This window comes from Heptranchias perlo, chromosome 30 (assembly GCF_035084215.1).
Source record: "Heptranchias perlo isolate sHepPer1 chromosome 30, sHepPer1.hap1, whole genome shotgun sequence".
Classification (NCBI taxonomy): Eukaryota; Metazoa; Chordata; class Chondrichthyes; order Hexanchiformes; family Hexanchidae; genus Heptranchias; species Heptranchias perlo.
Window position 1 is genome coordinate 18771583 of NC_090354.1, and position 21881 is coordinate 18793463.

The 21881-nt window shown below is 41.5% G+C and overlaps 1 long non-coding RNA gene across 1 annotated transcript in view; it reads right to left on the minus strand.

Moving 5' to 3' along the window:
- LOC137300159 (uncharacterized) overlaps window positions 1-21881 on the minus strand; it is a 36697-nt gene that overhangs the window by 242 nt on the left and 14574 nt on the right. The gene's annotated exons all lie outside the window — the stretch shown is intronic.

Below are 21881 nucleotides of genomic sequence, written 5' to 3' on the forward strand. Positions count from 1 at the left end.
CACAATATAGGGATGATCTCCATTTTGCCCTGTGTGTGGTAAAATGTTTCTTAATGATTTATGAACATTGGAAAAGACCAACAGTCCATCTACCTTGTCCCATTCAGACAAGGTGCAGCCTGCAGCTCGCCCTATAGGCAATCTCCTGGGAGAGGCCAAAAAAACAGACAGAGAATCTTAAGTCAATTTAGTGAAAATATGGGATATTCCCCTCCGACCCCCAAAGCAAGTGCCAAGAAACCACAGGGTCAATAATTAGAGCTACCCCTCCATCAACCTTCTATAACTGAGACCTTGGCCTAGAAATTGGATCATGTCCAAATTGGGCAGGCTCCCTATGCTGCACACACCGCGCACGGCTAATGAGGCCGGCGGCAGGACCAGGGTAAATTGGTCCACCGGCCTCATTTATTACTGGCAAACTGGGAGCGCCAGTAACGGCCCCAGAGGCAGCTCGCCGATCATGGAACAAGAGCAAATTTGGCCAGCACAGTCGCCGGCCGAGGTCCTCAGCAGAGTCTGGGGGGTGGGGTGCGGAGGGAGCGGAGTGTGGGGGTGGGGGGTGTTGTGGGGGCTGGGGCCGAAGCAACTTAAGTCCGGCATCAGCCTGCAGATTTAATGTGGAGCTGGGAGGAACACTCTTGCTCTTCTGGCGCACTTCTGGCATGGAATAAACACATGCACACCACCTGCCATATTGGACTCTTACATACCTGTAAAACAGACACATCGCAATCCAATTTCTAGGCTCTTGACTCTCAGGAACATTTTGAAGGATTGCAGTGAATCTATAAAATGCATTAGATTTAGTGCACAGAGGAAATCTTCCCCCAACATTAGATTTCCCTCTGGCAGTGACAGTGATAGCCAAGTGAAATGATTTTGCTGCCAGTGATTGGTTACCACTCAAACCATGGACTAGCCTAATTGGGGAAGGCAGAATTACTCACCTGTCTTCTGAGCTTCCAGATGAGATGTTGGGGAGAATGAGCCGCATTTATGGCTCAGGCACAATTTTCACCTCTCAGTTGGTGGTGACTGTGTTTATGGCCTAAACCCCAATGGGTGGTTACTTGAATATTTCAATCTGGTGATTACCAGCAGTAGTGCAAAATACAAATGGTTGCCAGCCATATTTAGCTCTGATTGTAATTTGTTAACAGCTCACCCTGTGGAATATCCCGGCTCATGTATGCCCTGATATCCAGTTGATAGAGCTGACGATATCTCACTATTTCAGCTGTTAAACCATTCTACTCTCACTGGGGATGCCGGAGAGTGTAACATTTACAACACATGGGCTCCGATTTCAATAATGCTCTCATCATATCTGAGCTATCACTTGGCCATTCCCCCACCACCAATGGTTGCAGATAACAGATCATTGTTATACCCACTCAATTCTGTTTCGCCTCCCTCCCTCTGGATTAATCCGTTTTACAATTGATTTCCTGTCAACTTTATGTAGGAACATATCAATAATTTGTGGTGCCTTTTAGTTGCCTCTAATTATCAGGTTCAAATGTTTGTCAGAGGCAGTCTTGGAGCAGGCATTTTGTGTATAATTTCCCTTGTATGAAACCTATGTCTGCTTTAATGATTCATAAATGGGGAGTTCTGTCTTTAGCTCAATGTTTCTAGTCATGATCTCAGTGAAGCTGAATGGTTGACACTGGCCCGCAGTTCTGAAGTATAAAACTGGAACGATTGAGAGATATGACTGATAGTACCGATATATTCTCTGGCAAATTCTCTGGGGCAGTTCAGTCGAATACACTTCCCCTTTAAGCAGAGTACTACTTGGGAGCTATTACGTCTTCTGTAAATTACAGAGGGCATGACACTAACATTTCTGCTAACATTTACCAATGCAAAGGTGCTACTTGATGTCAATAGAAATTCATTTTTGAGTTGGATTACTCAGTATGAGAGGAATGTGTACATTCAATGCTCCATTTAATTACATTTCAATTGTGTGACACATTGAAAGCCAATGTGTTCCTAAATAAACACTCACATGTAATGGGTCGACACAATCGGTGGATTTTTCGGTCAGTGGGATCGGTCCCAATGCATGGAACGGGCATGTGAGGGCCAGGGATCCATTTTGCCGGGTCATAGTTCAACATGTGTATGGTATTCCAGCTGGCGCTTACAATCTATAAGTTATTTTTAAATTATCCCTTACATGGTTTCTATTCTTTTACTGGCAACAGCTGCCCATGTAACACAGGTGATATAGTACATGGAATTACATAGAAAGTACAGCACAGAAACAGACCATTCAGCCCAACAGGCTCATACTGGCGTTAATGCTCCATAGGAGCCTTCTCCCTCCCTAGTTCATCGATCCCTTTCAGCATATCCTTCAATTCCTTTCTCCCTCGTGTTTATCTAGCTTAAATGCTCAGTGAAGTTTTAGCCTTTCAGGCAAAGATTAGTTAAAGCTGATCTACCCCATAGAATTGGGCAGAATCATTATGGTCATGTGATCCTTCAGCCCAATTTGCCTCCGTGCGATAAACTCAGGCGATGCTTTATGCTCAAGCATTAAAGAGGAAAATCTGCCCCATGCGTGTTGTTAAGAAGGTTTCCAGGATGGTGGATGGGGCTGTTGTACAGAATGCCATGTGCTCTGGGCTGTCTTCATTGATAACTTGCCTTTCTTTTGTTTCAATCGACTGCTTTTGTTTTATCCGACAACGTCCAGCAGTCCATCTGAAGTTGGTAGCAGAAAGGAGATCAGAGCCTGCTCTGGAATAGAAGTGCCCATGGAGGCAGGGTGGACCCTCACTAGATCATGGACAAATATGAGCAATGGGTACTAGGAATTGCTGAGTTCTCACTGTAATGGTATCAGGTGTCATTTTATGCCATCCCTTCTGTAATCAGTGTAAAGTTGTGTGCTGTGCAATATTACCATATGGTGCCATTCTAATTCCCCAAAACAGAAGGAAGCAGGGTGTTTCTCTTTAATGAATATAGTTGTTGTTATTCTACCAAAGATACCTTTGGGATACTCTAGTCCATCTAATTTATAGACTCAGAGGTAGATGTGTTAGGTACACGCACTGAGAAAGCAGCTGTGTTGATCCACTGCCAACTGAATCAGATACTCATGGGTTTCATTTAAATGCAGTCCAAATTTTCTGCTGTTCAAGTTGCTTTGAGCCAAGGTGCTTGTGTCAAATCATTGTACTATTACTACTCATTCCATCTCAATTCCAGAACGTGTTACAGCAGCTTTATTTTGATTAATTTTTAATTTTTTTGCCAATTTAGCCAACTGAGGCAGAGCAGACAGGGTGTACTATGAAAAGTAATGGTGCCTGATAATTGTTTCATTAGCCATGTGGATGAAGAATTAGCCTGAATTGCAATTCAGCATTGCACAAGCTCTGCCTCTATCCTTCTGATTTGTGACAGCATTAAAAGAATTCCAAATACTCTTCACAGTTTCAGGACAATAACCAGAATTACGTAGAATCTACAGCACAGGCATAGGTCATTCGGACCAACTGGGTCTATGCCGGCATTTATGCTCTGCACAAGCCTCCTTCCACCCCTCTTCATCTGATCTTCCAGGATGCTGCTGCCATTCAACCACTAGGTTTAGCCTCACAGATTACCAATAAGCTGTCTGGGGTTGTATTCAAGACTTTACTAATTCTCGTGAAAAAGTAGAGATAAGAGAAAAAGAGAAAACCATTTCTTTCAAAAAGACTTTCACTAAAGTTGGTCAAGAGAGGAATTTTTCCCGTTTTATGATAATCCACTGTTGTGCAAGTTGTTACTTAAACTGCAGCCTTGCAAAGCAGTAACACCTGCAGATTTATTTGGTAACCGTTATCTTGTAAATTTGGGGACATTGGGCATTTGACCAGACTTCATGCGGTCACTTGATATGGAATATTCGGGTTTCAGGCAGAACTCCATGATTAGGTATCATTTCTTGAAATGTTTATTAAAACTTTGCTGATAAGCTAAGGAATACTTGCAAATAGTGACTCACCATTGAGATCAAGTTTGCTGTTCAGGCAGCAATGTCATCAAATGTGTGGCAGGGCAGGACTCGCATCTGCCCAACTGACCCCACAGTGACCCCGGCAAATTTCCCAGAGTCAGTCTTATTTACATTGTTCAGTTGGGCTCCTGGCGGTTTTCCTCCACCGCCCCCCCCCCCACTATCCCACCCCCCACCGTCCCACCCCCCACCTGCATTTGGGAGCTTGAGGGGACAGGGGAGGCATGAGAAATGGAAGAGTTGAACACCTGCAGCAGCTTAAAGGGGCAGGCAGCCTCAAGGAATTAGAAAAAAATTGTTGTCTCCAAGAAACACCAGCAATTATTGATCTGGATGTCTTCAGCCATGGTCTATCCATGGATTGAACCAAATGCATTGCTTGTTTAAGTAATTTCATGAGGTGCAGTTGCCCTATCAACACTAGATGCCTGTTTGTTCTGGCATTCCTAGTGCCCAGACTTGTTAAGCCAATATTAATGAATATGTGATGTCAATACTGCTTCATTTAGATGTGTGTACCCGTATTGGGGTTGGGCACTCCTGGCATCTGGTGAAAGTGACCCTGGGAAATATGTCACAGCAAAAATGGGGAAGGATTCAATGTCACAGTGTAATTTTCTACTCCCACCTGCCCCATAACCACCCAAACAGTGGAAAGGGTGAGGAAACTCCTGCCTGAAAAAACTGCTATTTCATTGCAACCGATTACTTTTCACATTGATTGGGTTGTCGGTCTGTGGTTTTCAATTTGCCTCAACATATGTGGGCATTGTATCTTTTTACTGCATGGAAGACATTCGCATGAAGGGGCAGGTATGATGGCAATGGGATGATCATATTTATCTTGCAATGACCTTTCTCAATAGGAAAGCAGTTAAAACGTAACACCTTGATCATCAATAGTCATTCACAGTTTTTGCTCACATGCATTATAATCAGCAAACAAGGTATTTGTTGTGAGACATTAAATTCATTTAATACTTTTCTTCCAAATGTATGCTGATGACACCCAGCTCTACTTCTCCAGCATTTCTCTCGACCACATGACCACCTCCATGCTATTAAACTGCCAGGTAGACATTAAGTCGTGGGGTGAGCCAGAAATGTTCTCCAAACGAATACCAGGAAGACTAAAGCAATTGTTTTTGGCCCCAGCCAAAAATCATACAATCCTGCTATCAACTCCTCCCCTAGTTGCTCACTTAGACTGAACCAGATAGCATGCAACCTTGGTATTCTACTTGATTCAGAGTTGAGCTTCAAGTCCCATATCTTCTCCATTACTAAGGCCACTTATTACTGCCTCCACCCCTTCCTCGCCCCACTGCCGTCAAAACTCTTATCCATGCCTTTTCCGCCTCCATACTCAACTTCTCCAATGCCCTCCTTGCCACCCTCCCAAACTCCACCCTCAGTAAACTTTGCTGCCCACAATCCATAACTGGTGCCCACAATCCAAAACTCTGGTGCCCACATCCTATGCTGCAGTAAGCCTTGTTCGCCCATTACTTGCTGACCTGCATCAGCTCCCCATCTCCAAATGGATTCAACCTAAAATCCTCATTTACAAATTCTCCCATCACCTAGTCCCAATTTAATTCTACAATCTGCTCCAGCCTTACATTCCCTACCACATCTTCTGACTCTGGCCTCCTGTGCATCTCCCCTCCCTCCACTCCGCTTTTGGTGGCAGAGCCTTTCGCCGTCTGAATTCTCTTCTTTGGAACTCTCTCCTCAAACCAGTCCACCTCTTTACCCTCTTCTCCAAAAGCCTTTTCAAAACGTACCTCTTTGTTCAGGGTTTCAGTCATCTCCCCTAAACTGCAAAGGCTGAGTACCTGTTCCTTTTCTACACTGTTGGGGCATTTTCAATGTTAAAGGAGGTATCTAAATGCAAGTTATTGTTGTTTTTGCACTGGTTCCTCCATTGTTGCCTAACTTTATAGAAGATTCTGAATAAGGCCTTTGCCATCTTCTTTGTTCACATAACATGACTTGACCTTTTGGTCATTTGTCAGTTAGGATGTATTGTAAAATGTGTTTCAAAGAACATGGCAGAGGGACAGAGGAGGCTGATCCTTTCAATACATTTAGCAAGACCCGTTAGAAAAAAAACATTGCTAATAAAGTACAACTGGACCAGCACTCATACCTGCACAAACGTCAGTAACAGCACCACCACCCACACCAGTCATATGGTAGTGGAAACATATTGGGGATTATTACAACTGTCATGCAAGTGAGGTATTACTGACACCTGGTCATACATACATGGGAACTCAGTGGGTGCTACCAGTCTGACAGGCTCTGCCATTGTGACTATTAGTGACATACCTACTCCCTTGATGGCTGTGCTCCCTCCCACTGCATCACCAGGTATGAAAGTTAAACAAAAACTTATAACTGTGTAAAACTTACTCACCCTGAAGCATTGAGAAGGCAACATCTTAACATCAGAATCATCCAATCACTGAATAATGGCCAATGACTGTTGTAGGTCAGAAATATTCAAACATATTGTCCTTCTGTGGCTCATGTTAGGTTTATTTGATGAAATTTTTCTTTAATGTTTATGTGGGAATGTTGTTCTCATGAGGGTGAGTGATGCCAGTTCTGGTAATGGGACACTTCCCCATCAAAGGTATCCAGTATCTACCTCAAGCGCTGCCAGATCGGGTAGAGCAAAGCCAGATTCTCCCTAACCTGCCTCGACAATGTACCTCAGCAACTACGTCAGAAGAATACTCCTCCTATTATACCTTTATGATATTTTTCCTTTCAATTCAAGTCATCAAGTGACTCTCTGAACAAAATCAACAATTAGTGCCAAAATCAGGGCAGTTTTGTGTTGTAGGTCCATGCCTACTACTGGATTAAACTGCCTAACTCATTTCACAAAGGATCCCAACACATATATCTGACAGAGGAAACTTTCATCACAATAGTCTGAGCTACATTTGAACCCAAGTCCCAGAAGTAAAAGTCCAAATTTCCTGCTCCTTTTGCTGGCACTATCCCCGACAGGGCATGGGCCTGGCCCCGGAAAGGAGCAGGTCACTCTAGGTTTCCTGTTCCTGTCCGGCATTGGGGCAGGAATGAGTGGCAGGAAAATCTGCCCTTAAAAAATGTAGAGTGAGAGGAGGCCACTGACCCATCCAACAGACCGTGTACAAGTTACACTGTCATTGACTCTACCCAACTTTATACAATCTTCTGAGAGAGGTGAATAGCCAAAAATCAAACAAATTATTGACATTTCTCCCTTATTTCTGAAGCTAATTCATTGAAAGTACTGTCTATTGCAGTGCTTACAAAGCTCAGCCAGTTTCAATCAGGTTCAATTGAGAATGGAACGGGTAGCAGTGAAACCTGGTAGCACGTTACAGAACCAATAGCTTTCTTAGAAAACTACTCCTGTTGTGGAATAAAAACCAACATTCCCATTCTGTTCTAAAGATTGTAAAATTAACTTGTGACCTTTATGAGTATAGTTCAGTTTATTCATTGTGAGTGAATGTTCCAGAATATTGATTTTAAAAAATGGTGCTGTGAATATCAAAGATTCAGTTTATGTTATTTGCGCCTTTCACTAAAATAATAAAACAAAACCACTGGCTGGTCAAGCTGGTGATGTTATTGTGTCCTTATGTTCTTAATGGGACTGCTAGGTCCCATTAAGAACATAATAATGAACTCCTGGGTGATGAAGTGACTTGGTGCTTAGCAATGAAGTATCATTGAAAATCCAGTCCCTGAACTCATTTATAATAGTTAAATCAACCCAAGAAAGCACCACCGATGGATGGGGTATTACTGACAGTCTGATTTGGATGTTAAAAACACTCTGAATTTAGTCAAACCTGTGGTACTTGTGAATTATGGCTTCTTCATTCTTCTAAAAAAGACTTCATTGTCTACCAGTGATGCAATGTTTAATATTTTCTTTCATCAGTCTAAAAATGTGCATGAAATGCCAATTTAGAATTGTTATTTAGCTTCTAGTAGTCTCCAGTGTTTCTTGTAGAATCTTCTGGAAAATTATCCACGTTGATTGAATTTTAAAGGAGTGGGGTGAGGAGCTTGACCTTTAATTATTCTCTCTCAGAATGCCCTGGTAAAGACAACACAGTGCCTCAGAGCAACTGCACTTCCACAAATGTATTTTATATGGTTTCTGAACCTGATTCATTTGTACAATTGCACATTAGAAAAGGAAGAAACACTGATATTTGTCAAAAGTGTACCAAAGTCCTTTAAAACTACAGGAAAAAGATAACAATGGCTGGCAATTCCCAACTTTCCGTAGAACACAGTAACCCAAAGTCATATTCTGTGCTCTGTATATAAACCATGTTATATAGCAAGATGCAGTGAATAGATTTACTACTAGAGGGAGCCAAACACCACAAATATTATCCAATATGCTTGCAAGTAAATGGGAAATCACTGGCTGCATTCTTCAGATAGTCTCCTTGCAAGTGCCAACCTCCCTGGGAGTGCATGTTGCGGAATTGTCCTTCATATTTCACCTAACTGTGGTAATTGCTGCTCTGAACTTTCTTCTCTTATTCATTCCATGTTGACATTACACTAGTCGGCACCCTCACTGTGTTTTGAGCAGGACTCAACGTCCAGTTTCCTCTTCTAACTCCTTCTTTCCCAGGATCTCAAAACGTGGCAATCCGTATCTCCCGCAGACCTTTCCTTCCTCCTACTTGAGGCTGTTAAAAACCCAAGTTTGGCAGTCACCTAATCTCTGCCTCTTGACTACTTTCATCTTCACTTCTGGTCTTTTCAAACAAGTGCCACAGGTGTGACTAAACTTGATGGTGTCAAGCATTGTGGGCCTTGGCCAGTCACTTAGGTTTCTCAATTTAAAACAAAATCCTTTGATTGTGCAGAAACGATTTATCTCCAGTGGCACCTGCCCGCCCACCAGGTGAATATTTTCCCAAGGCGTCAGCCTTGGCTCAGTGGTAGCACTCTCACCTCAGAATCAAAAGGTCATGGGTTCGAGCCCCATTCCAGGGACAGCAGCATGTAATCTAGGGTTCAGCTGTGATGGCCCTATGCAGTCTGATAGCCTGCTGATACTCACTGTCAAGGCTTACACTTGAGTACTGGCCACTTGGCTGAGGGTGACCAGTGCCTGTGGGATTGTTCATAGGCAAGAGGTTAATGCCTTCAGGGAAGGAGTAGAAAGAAGAAAATTGGCAGAGAAAATAAATCACTAAAGGAGTGAAGATGCTTAAAGATGTGAATTATGGATCCATCTCAAGTCACTTTCCATATCTCAACAACCCTCTACAACCCTGTGTAAAATATATTAGGCTCCATACCTGCATTGATAGACTGACAATCAAAAATTGAATTAATTACAAAGTTATAATTTAATTTCATACCTAGGATTTCAGTTGCAAATATAGTAATTAGATGATTACTGTAGTCACTACCTCCTCTTTAGGAATTAGATGCTGGATCCACAGCTAGGGGATTACAGGCACTCCTACAGCTGGTATGGCCAAGGGGAATCGAGGGTGCTAGGGAGGTATTTGACACAATGTCAGAGAACTTCATCTCATGGGAGTGGTACTGCTATAGGTTACACGGACCACGATAGAGTACTTCACTTCATGGTTGATGGTCCTCTATCTGAGAGGGGAATTAAGTGTGCAAGAGGGGACATTGCACAAGATGGAATGCAACACTTCATGGCGTGGTTTGAGGGATTACAGGGACTACAAACACGAAAGCAGAACCCATCAATTTATTATTATATGAGGGGCACTAAACAAGATAGAGCATCTTCATGTCATGGGTTGCGGGAGTTGGGACTTGAAGAAACTAAAGGAAGTACTGCACATGTGTTAATGTTCCATATTACGAGGACGGGTGCTTGAGAGAACATGACCAATCATTGTCAGCAACCTCCATGCCCTCGCCATCTCTGTACCTGCTTCAGAATTAGTTTTTTGATCTTAGAACTTGTGTGCTCGTTTCTCTGTTTTATGCTGGAGTTACTGGACCGCGAGATCTAAAGATGAAGCTCTTGCATTCATTGACATCCCACGGGAAACTTTCCAATTCCGTGCCACGGGCAGAGCAGAACTGTTTGGGAGCACGTATTGGAATATCGCGTGAGGAAGATAGCGTGTCTTTTATGCTTCCTGTCCAATTTTCTGTCCACTTAATTTACTGGGGGGAAAATCAAATGGGCTGTGTAAAGGGCATGTTACTCTCCTTGCCTGATATTCAATATGCACTCCTGACATGCGTTACTCTGCGCCAGGATTTCTAGTAGACAACAAATTTGACCTTATTCACAATAACAGCTGCTTCATTAGTTCGGTTATTGCTAGGTTCCTGATATTCCGTTTTCTCCCCCTCCAATAAAATGTCATTATTGTTTTCTACAAGGCATTGGGATGCTCTCTCAGGTCATGTCAATCAAAGCAGGTAATGCATGGAGCTGTAAAAAGGCCAGGAGGTTTGGGACCAACACCTGGGACCTGCTTCCCACTCACACCAAACCCCTAACAACTCCGCTTGGCTCTTCTCCAATTTGGAACAGCTGAGAACGAGAGCTTGGTACGTGTTGAGACACAGGCATGGACATTTGCCATACTACGTTTGGCACATTTCTTTCTGAAAGTTTTGAACGTGATGCAAACTTTTTGCAGGAGGAATACATGTAAAGGCTCTGACCATTAATCAGCCAAGCAAAACAAACAGATCATTAAACAATTCTCACAACAAGTGGGGATTTTAAGGATTTTCAATTGTCCTATTTGCTATGTTTCATTATGATTATGATTAGCATAGGAGAGAAAATACTCAAAATGTCATCTGTGTTTAATTGCTAAATAGGCAAAATTGACTGAATAAAATAGAATTTTCATGACGTGGATTGCTAAAGACTGGGTTTTTTACCAACTGTTGATTGGAAGTTAAGCAGAGGCTAAACTGGTGGATTTGGAATCTAACTCTTAACTGTTCAGGTAATTGCAGGAGTGAGTGATAGATGCCAGGACTAATTCTCTCCAGAAGAGCTCAATCTTTTAAAAACATGGGGCGTTTCTGCAATTCCCTCAGGCATCCAGATGAAAAATGTGAAAGATGCAAAATCAAATGTCAGTATCTCTTGTGCTGAATGACAGACACTTGCCAATGGAATTGCTGCAACCCATCACAAGATCACACGCACTCTCAAAGGAAAAAGTTCCAGAATTTCACAAAAGTAGTATTATACATCAATAGATGAGACGCAGCATTGATAGTTAAGGGTGGATTATATCCATGATTTCCTAAGACTTGTCTGTGTTTGTTGGTCCTGAATTGCCTGGTTTACCCTTACTGTTATAATTACCCTGGCTGAGATTACTAATTTACGTGTGACCATTTTCTACGGAGACGTATCCTTTGCTTGGTCATCTCGATCCTAGTATCTGGCCTGCTGCTGCATTCTCAGTTTTCTGCTCCTTTGCTGTGAATTTTTCACTCTATGCAGAACTAGCTCTGATCTGTTTCTGCTGCTTTCCATCCTACTCTGGATTCTGCTGCCAAATCGCCTTTGCTCTGCTGCTTTCCGCCTGCTTCCCATTGTCACTGACTTCATTCATCCCTCCACTGGACCCCTGGATCAACCTATGCTGGCTCATGGTCAATTCTCCAGGCCTCCTCAGATCTCCATTTTCCACAGGAATACCTCTAGCAGTGCATCCACTGATACTCTGCCCCTCAAACAGCTCCTGGAGTCACTCGCCCTCCACACCTGTATCCAAACCTGGATATTAGTTCATCGATGCGCCAAGCTAACCCTGCCCTATCTACAAGTCAACTTCATCCCATCACAGGCTTTAACTTTGTACTCTCTTTTATTGTCTCCTCCCCATTCTCCGTTTACAACCAGGACATATCTATCCTAATGTTTGACACATCTATGTAACCTGAATTTCCTCTGTGTCCATTCGCTGGTCGATTTGCACATTAATAACAGACACTGGCCAGGGAGGGGAATAGCTTCGGTCTTCCCAATATTTAATTGGAGGGAAAAGTACCCGAGAGGGGAGAAATGAAAGGAGGCATGACTGCGGGGCAGGAAAGAGAGGAGACAGGAGAGAAGGGCCCAGAGGGATGAAGAGAAAAGAAAGAAAAAAGGAGATAGAAATAATTTGCTCAGGTCCAGAGCAGCAGCCAAAATGTATATGTAGATTACTAACAGCTTGCGTCGTTAACACGCCGTTATTTTTCGAACGAGTTCCGGCCCATTATGTGTAAGCCTAGTGTAACAGATTCCCACTAACTGGCAAATCATTCCAGTGGGTGAAAAATGAATGTGTCTTAGAGCCGAATGAGTGATCATGCTGATGATGAGTCCTCCATCCAAGAGATAGCTGCTGTGGCAACCCGACATTACAGATGTCCCCGAACTACCCTCATAACTTTATATCTATTGAAGCAAAAATTGACTGAAATTAAATTACCTGTATTGCAAATGTAACACAAAGTGACATTAGACAAGTATCAAATTAGGCCGTAACAAATGTGAGGATGTGCACTGATTTTGAATTTAAAACTGAGAATCAGTCAGCATTTCTTTTTAATTCTAAAAGTCACAAAGAATTAAGGTTAACTGGAACAGCCTTTTATCTTTTCTATTGATTTTTCTTTAAACAGCAGTGAGATCCCTTCCCCCACTGTGGCCACCCTGATCCTGAATCATGTAAAAGTACTACACCAATTTGTGCTGACAGGCTCATTATTTCAATGTATGTTTCTGTAAACACCATCTTAAAAATTGTACAACTGCACCAATATGTAAATCAATGTATAATTTTTGTTTTAATTAAAAAAGTGTCAAGGTAGAAAAAAAGTCATTGCTGACGGTATTAGAGAGGAATGTGGTAACCGTCCATCTGGGAGGAGTTATTGAGGCTGACAGAATGTTTTAGCTATTTGTAGCAAAACAGTTATTAACCTGGGGCTGATCCAGCCTTAATGGTGCATGTTTATTAAGCTCCCTCACATGGTCAGAATCATTTGAGCAAGAAAGGAAAGAAGTTAGCTATAATTCTCTGCTGCTCTTGTTTTTCCTTTAGAGTGAGGTGAATACCTCACTTTGCTGTCGGACATTGCCATGGTACAATCCTAAATACAATTACAACATATCATGTGTGCTGTAATTAAGATTTGTGCTGGTGGTTTACACTAGGAGGGGGAAGAGCTTGTTAAACACATATCTAGGATTTTGGTACAAATAATGAATAGGCAAAATCTTTTCCTTTGGTAGTTTCGGCCTTCACTGAACCTTTGGCAGAATATCTTGCTTTTATAGATGAGGTCTTTTTCCAAATCCACCTGGTCTCTCTGACATTTGCTTTTTTCATATGATACATTTCAGTTGTAAAGTTGCTTTTAAAGAGTTTAATTTAATTCTTACATGGTTTTTCACTGATTTCGGGATGCTTTACTTGGAGTACAAGGGTCAGTCACCATGTGTGCCACTTCACAGCTTCTGGTTACATTTGTGCAGATATGGCTACTCCACATTGGCAATAAGGGAAGTGAAAATGAATGTAATCTCTGTAAAAGATTATTCAGTAAGTATTCAGTAATCTAACAAAGTTATTTGTTTAGCTATAATTGTTATCTATCAATTTTTCAAAAATGCAGACTAATACATTTGATCATATTCCTGTATTAGTCTTGCTATATTAATTTTATGAGGACTGCTCACTTCCAGGATGATGTGTGTCATATTTTTATCAAGGAAGTATTGATTGGGCTTGTTGAAGCTTATGCCTACAGTTTTGGATGACAGTTTTGAGATTGAAGCTATTTTGGAATTAAATTAATTTAGTTCATTAAAATCATTGGTTCTGAAATTCCTTGATCCTTCCAGTACACCCCTGCTGCAACTCCGATGGGAGTGTGACAGAAGGGCAGCAAGATACTCCAAGTCCTGAGCTTACTATGTTGTTTTCATGGTTCAAATATCCTACCTATAGCGGTGTGCACAGAACTGCAATTGCATTACCTCCTTGCTTTTATATTCAGTGCTTGATGTATAAAACCCTGAATCCTATTTGTTTTTTAAATGCCTTTTCCACTTGTGTTCCCACCTTTAAAGAGTTATCTTCTGTATTATCCCCTTCATATCTAACATATGCCTCTTCCTTCAACCTCATTTTTTTCTCTAACTTCGCTATTTATCTATGAAACTTTGATGCTTGCCCTTTACTCCTTGTAGTAATGCATGTCACTACCTTACTCATCATGTATTTAAATATCTCTGACTGTTGTCTGACCTCTGTTCCTCCACTCTGTCAAGAATCTTAGGGGCAAAATTTCCTGTTCTTGTTCCTGGGGCTATTGGGTTGTCTGGGCACAGCGAATACAGAAAAATTGGGTGGAGACGATCGCACACCTGTAAAGGAGCCTACCTCTGATTTTCTGTCCACTTAAGTTAATTGATGGAAAACCAGGTGGGCTCTGTGAGACAAAATACTTTTCAAGCATCTCCACCATTCCCTGTCTCTTCAGTACATGTGCCCTCATCTCTGAGTAGTCCCTTCTTTACCCCTTATGTACTTTTAAAAGTCCTTGCAGTTTCCTTTTAAGTTGACCATCATTCTTTTTTCACAATTCTTCAAAGCATTTTTAATCTCCCTGTTTACTTCCTTCCTACACTTTTAATATTTCTCAGAGTTATCTTCTGTATTATCCCCTTCATATCGAACATATGCCTCTTCCTTCAACCTCATTTTTTTCTCTAACTTCTCTATTTATCTATGAAACCCCAGCCTTTGATGCTTGCCCTTTACTCCTTCTAGTAATGCATGCCACTACCTTCCTCATCATGTATTTAAATATCTCTTACTGTAGTCTGACCTACTGATTACTCAAGTAAGGATTTTCCTCTAATGAATTCTTAAGATATTTGCAATACTGTAACACAGTTGAAATACTTCCAACAAACACGTCTTACATATATCACATCATTCAGGCATCACAATTCAGAAGTCAACATCACACTTCAGTTGTTTGTGAGGCAAAAAAATAATAATATTGGCTTAAATATATTGAAAAAAGGCCAAGAAAGCACAAAGTGGACAATACTAAGTGGCTAGTGTTTCCTACCTGAAAGTGGACTTCATCTGATCAGCAAGTAGCAACAACCGTAATACAAATCAATCACTGCTTCCAAAACTACCCACTTCCATTTACAAAAAGCTTCCAATCAGAAACTAGCCAGCACCAGAAAACCAATTTCAAATTGGTTTCAACTGCCAACTTGATTCCTGAGCCATACAGATTATTCCCATAAAAATAACATTTATAACATAAGAGGTTAAAAAAACACACCAAAATAATTAAACTTACCCACACGATTGTCTTTATGATGATGTGAATCCCTGCAATAACAAATTCCTCCAGAAACCTAGTCCTCTCTCAGGGTCCTGGGTCATCAGTTTCAGTGATTTTGTGACTTTGAATAGGCAACCTAGGCTTTCCATTTCTCCCCATAAAATGGGCCCCATTTGCCTGCATGATAGGTCATATTTTCCTCCAATTATTCGTTCTGCTTTTTAATACATTGGATGATACTCATAAGACCTCATATTCTCTGACTCATCATGAGCAAAGCAACAGGGGACCCAATATAAATATAAACAAAGTAGGCTGCCTTTGTACTTATTAGTTCTGTGTATTTTCAAATGTTTAAAAAATTTACAAAAGTAGAACTTATTGGTTTCAGTGCAATGCTATTACTCCTCACTGATTCTTATACACAATGAATACACTAGTCACAAGTCACACTGTAAGAGTCTTATTCTGTGCATTGTACATGATAATAGCCTTCATTACTGGAAGGCAACTATTTCTCACCGTTATCTCATTACATGGTACATCCCCAAGGCCTTTACCATTCCACTCAGAGTTTTGTGGGTGAGCTGGGTGAAGTATTAAATTTATATTAAGTGGCATCACAGAATGCAACCTGCAATAGGTGCATTGAGGACAAACATCTCATGAAATTTACCCTGGTAGCCAACTGAGAGCAAAGAAGGGCCAGGAATTTTGTTATGGGCTGCCAAGGAGCAAACTAGTGCCTGTCCGTGGAGTGATGCCCATAAACAATCTCGGTGCTATTGGCTGGAGCAGTGTGATGGCCTTTATGTGTGTATTAATTGGATGGAGCAGTGTGATGTTAGTGTTCATGCTAATCATTTTAAGTGACCACACGGCATTAAAATGTGGGGTCTGATCGATCCAGCTAAATGATCGCTCATTCTCATAATTAACATGACTCTTTAACTCTTGGTGTTTTTCATGCATTCTCCACATCTCCTTTGCTTACCTTTATCAATAGCAGAGACTCATTGACCAAATAATTTTTCTTTGACAATAAGAAATACATTTGTAAGGCTCTGATTTGAACTCTTTCCTCCACTATTTTGCTGGGAATTCTACTCTGGAGATTTATTAAACCAACCTTGTACACTGAAGCTTGAGATAATTTAAATTAATCGTACGCTAGTTTGTTCTAGACCCCTAATGAAAGTGGTAGTCCAGAGGGCATCTCACACCACTTAAGCTGTGATGTGGAGATGCCGGTGATGGACTGGGGTGGACAAATGTATGGATTCGTACAACACCAGGTTATAGTCCAACAGCTTTATTTGAAATCACAAGCTTTCGGAGCTTAGCTCCTTCGTCACCTGACGAAGGAGCAAAGCTCCAAAAGCTTGTGATTTCAAATAAAGCTGTTGGACTATAACCTGGTGTTGTATGACTCTGTACTTAAGCTGTACCTGCCTAACTGGTTTCAATATGATTAGGAGCCTGGGCACTGGTGTTCTGTCAAAGACAAAGCAAGGCAATTCTACTGGTGAGTATTTCTGAGTGAGTTGAGTCATCCTGCCTTGCTCATGATGCTTAGGATACATTTTCCTGAACTGCTTCAAATAATTTTTCTTTGTGTGTGAACTTAAGTTATTTCTTTCTGATTAACTTTCAATCTGTGAATGAGTTAGCAGCTTTTGGAATTGAAAGACTGGTTGTTCTATAGCAAGTGTCCTTGTTTGGACATAAATTAAAAGGAAGCAATGATTCTGAAAAGCATCTATAAGTTAAACATTGAAAACCTCAGAAAAAATTACTTGTAATGATATCTGTCAGTAGGAAAATAATCTGGTGCTGTGCTTTATAGATGTCATGATTAATGCTGGTAGTTAATTATGCTGATGTGATCTCATTAGAGAAGCGGGAGATATGAGAAATTTGGATCAGAGACAAATACTTTGAGGTCAATAGGACGCTGTATCATTATCTGCTCCTGCATCTGCAGAGGTCCTGCAGTCAAAGCTCAGCCACAAAAGTGACAAAAGATTGGGTTCTATTGCCCTGTAAGAGAATCTCACATGTCACTAATTTATTATCTGCTGTAAAATATTCACAATTAATTCTACAATTGCAGGCTAAATTGAATGCATTCGCCTTATCTGTGCATCTCAGCACTTTGAAAACCTGGACCATTACCCCCTTTCCCTTAGATCTTTCAGTTCTGTGAGCCTTTCATTATTTAGAGCCCCAAGTCCTGAAATTATCTTTGTAGGTCTTCTTTGAATGTTTTCCAAAGTATTCATGTCTTTTCAATGAGAGGATGCTAACATTTCCATGCAATATTCTAAATGTGGCCTGACCTGTAGGTTGTACAGGGTTAGAATGACCTGTTTCAATTTATAATCCAGTGACCCAAAGATACATCCCAGTAATTGATTATTAATTTTGCTGTTAAACACCTTCACCTTGACAGGGTACTTTAAATTAATTCTCACCAATCATATCAAATTTCCCTATTCCACAGTTGCTGAGGGCCATTCATTCATCGTATAAATCTATTTCATGTTTCGTATTTCAATACACATTGCCTTTGTTCACATCTGTTTAATTTGTCCTGATGCTTTTGAATGTTATCAATCCTCCTTCAGTTCTAATGCATACCCTTGTTTCACAGATGAACCTGGATAGGGGTCCATGTGCACAGATCACTAAAATGTAGTGATCAGGTACAAAAAATAATCAAAAAGGTTAATGGAATGTTAGCTTTTATATCTAGAGGGCTAGAATACAAAGGGGAGGAAGTTTTGCTTCAGCTATACAAAACCCTGATTAGGCCACATCTGGAGTACTGTATACAGTTTTGGGCAACACACCCTAGAAAGGATATATTGGCCTTGGAAGGAGTACAGTGCAGATTCACCAGAACGTTACCAGGGCTCCAAGGGTTAAATTATGAGGAGAGATTACATAAACTAGACTTGTATTCCCTGAAATACAAACGGTGAAGGGGTGATTTGATTGAGGATTTTAGGATTTTGTAATTGATAGGGTAGATAGAGAGAAACTTTTTCTGCTGGTGGGGGAGTCTAGGACAAGGGGACATAACCTTAAAATCAAAGCCAGGCCATTCAGGAGAGAAGTTAGGAAACACTTCAACATACAAAGGGTGGTTAGAAGTGTGGAGCTCTCTCCCACAAAAAGCAGTAGATGCTAGCTCAATTAATCATTTTAAATCTGAGATCAATAGATTTTTGCTAGCCAAGGGTATTAAGGGATATGGAAAAAAGGTGGCTAAGTAAAGTTAGGGTACAGATGAGCCATGATCTCATTGAATGGCAGAACAGGCTCAAGGGGCTGAATGGCCTACTCCCGCTCCTATGTTCCTATAAGTTGGAGTTACAGCACACCTTGCACAACAGACAATACACAGCCCAAATCAACACAGATGTTTAGGTACCAGCACCAACACTGTAGCATCACTCACCCATGAATACTCAATTAGAAAAGAGGGAGTAGCATTATGATTACTGGAAGGCAAAATGTAGCCTTCAATCAACTGTGGAGGAGCAGATGGGTGAAGAGATTAGTGGGCATGTCCATAAGAAATATGTGTTGGAACAGCAGCTGGATATATACAATGCCAGAGTTCAGTTTCAGAATGCAATAGGCCAGCGGCTAAGCACCCTCCACACAAGAGGAGGGCAACAAAGAGGTTTTACGGGAATGCCCCAGGTGGAGATTATCATTGAACATGATGGTTACAGTAGAATCCGCAGTGACACATGAGTGTAGCAGATGTTGTTCTAAGGCTTGGCCTTGTCTGCCATTATTGCATTCCCCTCTCTTGCTCTGACAAAACAAATGAAAACTCAAACTGACAGACCTGAGTTCAGTGCAGCATTTAAATCCTGATCCACGTGCAATTTAAGGAGCTTGTGTGTAAAGGCTTAGTAACGGGTGCCTTACTTAATTTAATTGAATTAATCCCCTAATTATTAGCTCAGTTAGTGTTTCCTGCTCTTTGTAAGACTTTTATGCTGATTTAAACCCATACCAGAAAACAAGACTTGGTGATAACGCTTCTGATTAGCACTAAGTCAGTGTAAAATTTACTGCAACATTGCAAGTTACACTTAAGAGTGAAGTGTCAATATTTTCTCCATCCCAAACAGTGGGCTGTAACAAGACTCAGCCATAAGCATCTAAAAACTGGACAATGTGGATGCTAAATTGGGCCATATAGCACCCGTTGTTTTGGCGCTACACGGCCTCTCCGACATCCAAGATGGCGTTTTGGATGCGCACGCATGTTTCCTGCGTGACGTGCACCAGACGCCATCTAGGTATAGGAGTTTGCGCAGGTGCTGGAATCACGTAAAGTAGGGAGAAAATGGCTTCAATCAGTGTGCAACGCTGATTTAAAGTGATACACAGCATTTTGGGACTTAACGCTCAACTCAACGCACAGTCTTAACCCCAACCATCTGAACGTGTCTTAGAGTGCCTGGAGGACCCCCCCACCAGCACTATTTAAAGGGACCATGCAGGATTTACAGGTTAGTGGCTGGATTATTGCCTCTGGCTGCCGAGACATTTGTAACTGTTTTTGGAGGTCTCCTAGACTTCAATACTAGGAAGCAGGGACATAACCATAGGAACCATAGGAACATAGGAACAGGAGTAGGCCATTCAGCCCCTCGTGCCTGCTCCGCCATTTGATAAGATCATGGCTGATCTGTGATCTAACTCCATATACCTGCTTTTGGCCCTTATTCCTTAATACCTTTGGTTGCCAAAAAGCTATCTATCTCACATTTAAATTTAGCAATTGAGCTAGTATCAATTGCCGTTTGCGGAAGAGAGTTCCAAACTTCTACCACCCTTTGTGTGTAGAAATATTTTCTAATCTCACTCCTGAAAGGTCTGGCTCTAATTTTTAGACTGTGCCCCCTACTCCTAGAATCCCCAACCAGCGGAAATAGTTTCTCTCTATCCACCCTATCCGTTCCCCTTAATATCTTATAAACTTCGATCAGATCATCCCTTAACCTTCTAAACTCTAGAGAATACAACCCCATTTTGTGTAATCTCTCCTCGTAACTTAATCCTTGAAGTCCGGGTATCATTCTAGTAAACCTACGCTGCACTCCCTCCAAGGTCAATATGTCCTTCCGAAGGTATGGTGCCCAGAACTGCTCACAGTACTCCAGGTGCGGTCTAACCAGGGTTTTGTATAGCTGCAGCATAACTTCTGCCCCCTTGTACTCCAGTCCTCCAGATATAAAGGCCAGCATTCCATTAGCCTTCTTGATTATTTTCTGCACCTGTTCATGACACTTCAATGATCGATGTACCTTAACCCCTAAGTCCCTTTGGACATCCACTGTTTTTAACTTTTCACCATTTAGAAAGTACCCTGTTCTATCCTTTTTTGATACAAAGTGAATGACCTCACATTTGTCTACCTTGAATTCCATCTGCCACAGTTTTGCCTATTCACCTAATCTATTAATAACCCTTTGTAATTTTATGTTTTCATCTACACTGCTTACAATGCCACCAATCTTTGTGTCATCGGCAAACTTAGATATGAGACTTTCTATGCCTTCATCTAGGTAGATAAATCTCCGGGACCTGATGAAATGTATCCCAGGACGTTATGGGAGGTTAGGGAGGAAATTGCGGGTTCCCTAGCAGAGATATTTGAATCATCGACAGCTACAGGTGAGGTGCCTGAAGATTGGAGGGTAGCAAATGTTGTGCCTTTGTTTAAGAAGGGCAGCAGGGAAAAGCCTGGGAACTACAGACCAGTGAGCCTGACATCTGTAGTGGGTAAGTTGTTAGAGGGTATTCTGAGAGACAGGATCTACAGGCATTTGGAGAGGCAGGGACTGATTAGGAACAGTCAGCATGGTTTTGTGAGAGGAAAATCATGTCTCACGAATTTGATTGAGTTTTTTGAAGGGGTAACCAAGAAGAAAGATGAGGGCTGTGCAGTAGACGTGGTCTACATGGACTTTAGCAAAGCCTTTGACAAGGTACCGCATGGTAGGTTGTTACATAAGGTTAAATCTCACTGGATCCAAGGTGAGGTAGCCAATTGGATACAAAATTGGCTTGACGACAGAAGACAGAGGGTGGTTGTAGAGGGTTGTTTTTCAGACTGGAGGCCTGTGACCAGTGGTGTGCCTCAGGGATCGGTGCTGGGTCCGCTTTTATTTGTTATTTATATTAATGATTTGGATGAGAATTTAGGAGACATGGTTAGTAAGTTTGCAGATGACACCAAGATTGGTGGCATTGTGGACAGTGAAGAAGGTTACCTAGGATTGCAACGGGATCTTGATAAATTGTGCCAGTGGGCCGATGAATGGCAGATGGAGTTTAATTTAGATAAATGTGAGGTGATGCATTTTGGTAGATCGAATCAGACCAGGACCTACTCCGTTAATGGTAGGGCGTTGGGGAGAGTCATAGAACAAAGAGATCTAGGAGTACAGGTTCTTAGCTC